Below are 5,018 nucleotides of genomic sequence, written 5' to 3'. Positions count from 1 at the left end.
TATATATATATATATATATATATATATGTATGTACGTATGTATATATATCACCATGCACACAAACACACACGCTAAGACACACACACACACAATACAACACATAATAAACACAGATATCTGCTGAGAATTATTGCGGCAAAAACAAAAGTAACAAACAAAAAAGAAACGATTTCTTTAGCCCTTTATTTCCGTACAAGAAAACATTCATAAAGGACCCATCTCTTACAAGGTCTTCTTTTGTTTACTTATTAAATGTGGTCCCTTACCTCTCTTGTTCCATCCCTCCATCCATCCCTCCATCCTAGGTCTCTCTTTATTTATTTTTAGTTGTTTACCAGATCGAATCTAATCTTCCACATCCGAAATCAATAGCCATTAGTTACGCGACAAAAAGATGATATCAAGCACAACCACAGCATAACAAAACCAACAACAACAACTAAAGCAAACCTAAGCTCAAAAACGACAACCACAGCCTCAGTAACGACAAGAACAACAACCGCAAGTACAACTGTAACGAAATTAAAATATTAACTCACAATAACACGACGACGATAATACTTCCTATTCAGCGACCGAAATCAATCTGATGAGAGTTACAATAACAAAGACAAGAAAAGCAATAGTAACAAACAATAACGACGAAAACAACAGCAACAGCAACTACAACAATTCTAACAGTAACAATAATGATGACAACAACAACAGCTACAACAAAGGAACAACAATTATATCGACAATAACATTATCGAGAAAACGGATATAAAATCCGTGTTAGATAAGTTTATGTAGAAGAACCAATGTTTGATACAATACGTAGCTAAAGGAAAAACGTAATTAGATATAAAGGTAGATAGATAGATAGATAGATAGATAGATAGATAGATAGATAGATAGATAGACAGACAGACAGACAGACAGACAGACAGATAGATAGATAGATAGATAGATAGATAGATAGATAGATAGATAGATAGATAGATAGATAGGACGGATAGACAGACAGACTTTATATGTGTGTACGCACACATGCATGTTCGTGTGTGTGTGTGTGTGTAGCATAGTTAAGAAGTTTACTTTGCGGCCACATACGCGGCACCTTGGGTATCTTCTGCTGTAGCCCTGGCCCAACCAAAAGCCTTGTGAGGGAACTTGGTAGATGGAAACTGAATCACCCTGGCGCGAGGAGCTGGCAGAAACGTTAGCACGCCGGGCGAAATGATTAGCGGTATTTCGTCTTCCGTTACGCTCTGAGTTCAAATTCCGCCGAGGTCGACTTTGCCTTTCATCCTTTCGCGATCAATAAATTAAGTACCAGTTACGCACTGGGTCGATGTAATCGACTTAACCCCTTTGTCTGTCCTTGTTTGTCCCTTCTATGTTTAGCCCCTTGTGGGCAATAAAGAAATAGGAAACTGAATCACCCAGAAAACTACATTAAGAGTACACGTGTCTGTGGAGATCTCAACCACTTGCACTTTAATTTTACGAGCAGGCTGTTCCGTTGATCGGATCAACTGGAACCCTCGTCGTCGTAACCAACGGACTTCCAGAAAAATAAAATATACCTGTGTATTTGAGACCGTGTCTTTACGTTTGTTCACACTACAAAATTTCTTTCAAAACTTCGGTAGATTAGCAAAATTGTATACATTTTTAGAATCATCAGCAAATGGAAAATTCGAGATACTTGCGTGGCCGTCATTTGGAGATTCTTTAAAAGTCACCATAAAATACATATTTTGCACCATCTTGGCTTCTAGTCAATCTAAAACTTCATTAAATAGATTCTATATTTAGAATAGAAGAAAATAATTGCTCAAGGTTAAAGAACATTATAAACAAAAGTAATTGAAAACCATTGCCTTGATATTTCGCTCGTCTTTATGTTCTAAGTTGAAACTTCAGCCGATGTCGACTTTACCTTTCATCTTTTCAAGGTCGATAAAACAAGCGTTTCGAAGTCGATAAAATAAGCTTTTTGAGGTCGATAAAATAAGTACCAGTCGAGTACTTGGGGTCCTCCAAACTTGCTAACCTTGTACCAAAATTTGAAAGCAATATTTATGACATAGTTTCATTACACAATACATGTTGCGAACCCCTTGAAGTTGTGGATATGAGTTTATAACACAAAGAAAGCAGCCTTAGGATGTAATAGTCCTTTATCTTTCAAAAGTACTCTTTTTGCGATCATTATTGTTCTAAGAGTCATTATCAGTATTACAGACTGCATCATTTTCGCATTCACTTACTCACAAAGGTCTATGCAAAGAATAGGTCCTAGGGTCGATTTGCTCGACTAAAGGCGGTGCTCCAGCATGGCCGCAGTCAAATGACTGAAACAAATAAAAGAATAAAAGAATAAAAGATAAAAGATAAAAGATTCCCGACTTCCGCTCCTGCAAAGTGTTCTGTTAGATTAGCTTTCGTCTTTGAGTGAGATTGGAGCATCCCTTTGTGTGCTTCGTGTTTCTGGAACTGAATGGGAGAAATTTACCATGCTGTTGTGTCTCTTTTGTTTTCTACTTCAACAAGTTAGTTCCGCAAATGTCAATCAAACACAGGAACAACCTCGTTGAAATTTATTGTCAATACCATGTGTTTGTTATTAGCCAAAATCTGTGAATGTGTTGGTTGTTCCAGTTTTCTTAGCTATTAAATCTACCAAGCTATTTTTTGAACTCTCTGCACGAGCTGAAAATGTTTCTGCTTCCCCAAGATATTCCTTAGGAGCTAGTTCTTGTGCATTTCTTGATGTATTTCATTATTTTGTTTGGGATAGGGGTTCAGCTTGTCTAGAAATTATATGAGCTTCGATTTGATCGTACATTGAAGAATTGATCCATTAAGAGCAAGCAACACCCTGGACATCAGAGTAAACTTGTAATTCAATACTACATTCTTTTGTTGACCCTATTCGATCTGGATAGTATCATGAACCATCCACTGAGTTCTTTTGCCTCTCTCATATCCATTAACTGGTCGTGGACTTTGCCGGCCTATTTCATGTTCCCTGGTAAGAATATGACGTTTATGCATTCTACAACGCTCTCTTTATGCAGTTTCTTATTTCTTTATTGCCCACAAGGGGCTAAACATAGAGGGGGGAAAACAAGGACAGACAAAGGGATTAAGTCGATTACATCGATCCCAGTGCGTAACTGGTACTTAATTTATCGACCCCGAAAGGATGAAAGGCAAAGTAGACCGCGGCGAAATTTGAACTCAGAACATAAGGACAGACGAAATACCGCTAAGCATTTCGCCCGGCGTGCTAACCACTCTGCCAGCTCGCCGCCTTGCTGATTTCTACCAATCTCTTAAGAGAGACCTATCTGAAACAAAGTACAGCATGAAATCAAACCGAACTACTTTTTTTATACAACAGGTCTTTGAAATATGTTTAACTTCAGCGGAGAATGTACAAATTTATACTGTTCTTTATTGTGGACTGATGCATATAGTTATATACTTTGTAATGGTGTGTGCTGCAGTGGACAGTGTAATGGGTATACAACGTACTGCTATATGATGAATAATATATCAGATAAAACAGAATCGATGAGATTGATGAAGATTTGAGTCAGCAAAACTTGTATCATTTCGAAAAATCGACAGAAAGAGGACATTAGAATTGCCGTAGAGTGGGAAACCTAACATTTCGGAAAGAAGCCCTTCTTCTGAGAAAAGTTGACAGGAGCAGAATTAAAGATGTTGTATGATATATACACTATGTAATATTATTTGTTTGCTTTAATATACGTTTATACTATATACTATTGTGTGACGTTTAATGTATGTGCGATGTAATAATGTATGTAGAGCTGTACTCAGTGACTATTATAATGCTGTGTACTTTGAATGTGTATATATAAACGTCGGGTAATGAGTAATATATATACTATGTAATTGTGTGTGGATAGATGCGCTCTAATATCAATTACAATGTTCTGTACTGTGTATATATATACAATTCTTTATTGCCCACAAGGGGCTAAACATAGAAGGGACAAACAAGGACAGACAAAGGGATTAAGTCGATTACATCGACCCCAGTGTGTAACTGGTACTTATTTAATCGACCCCGAAAGGATGAAAGGCAAAGTCGACCTCGGCGGAATTTGAACTCAGAACGTTGCAGCAGACGAAATACCGCTAAGCATTTCGCCCGGCGTGCTAACGATTCTTCCAGCTCGCCGCCTTAATGTACTGTGTATATATAATGCAGTGCTATGGACTATGTAGAGTGTACATTTTATGCTGTTGTGCAACATGAAGTATAAGCGTTATGTAATAATATTACTGTTGTGTAGTTATAGTGTGTGCTGTGTTTTCTCAATGTATATTGTGTAATATTATGCACCACGTGTTGTGTATCTTATCTATAAAAAGCAGATTTTTCTCTGTGTGTGTGTGTGTGTATGTTGAAAATTCATGCATTTACACAATTCCAAATTTCTTGAATGAAAGAATCGGAATTAATATTCTAAACACCATAACTTAGGTCACAGCGCTATTTTTTCCGTCAAAATAACACACAATTACGAATAAAATCCATTAAACTACACAAAATAACATTTCTTCCCCTAATAGATATTGATAAAATATTTAAAGATAGCGTTTTGTCTTAATAACTGATGAGATGCCAGAGCAGATTTCAGCCCCGGCATCCGAAACTCTGAGTTTTATTATGACAACCAAATAATTGTTACATATTATATTTATAGATAAATTCCTCTATTTTACATAATATCGAGGTCTCATTCACTCTTTTGTTGTCATATTATTATAAATAGCCTGTATGGTCTGGCTAAGTCAAAATGTTTTTTTTTTTTTTGTATTCTTCCTTTCTGCTTGGAGAGTTTAATTGTAGTTATAAAAATATGTATCTTCTGTTGAAATGTAATTTCAGTAAATTTCTATATCTTTGTGCAGCTGAGGATTGCTCTGCATTTCACATTTGATGTAATGTTCACATTGCCTAAATAAATGGAGTCGCATGAAACGATCGTAC

The sequence above is a fragment of the Octopus bimaculoides genome, chromosome 3 (assembly GCF_001194135.2).
Source record: "Octopus bimaculoides isolate UCB-OBI-ISO-001 chromosome 3, ASM119413v2, whole genome shotgun sequence".
Taxonomy (NCBI): Eukaryota; Metazoa; Mollusca; class Cephalopoda; order Octopoda; family Octopodidae; genus Octopus; species Octopus bimaculoides.
Note: the sequence above shows the minus strand (reverse complement) of the source record.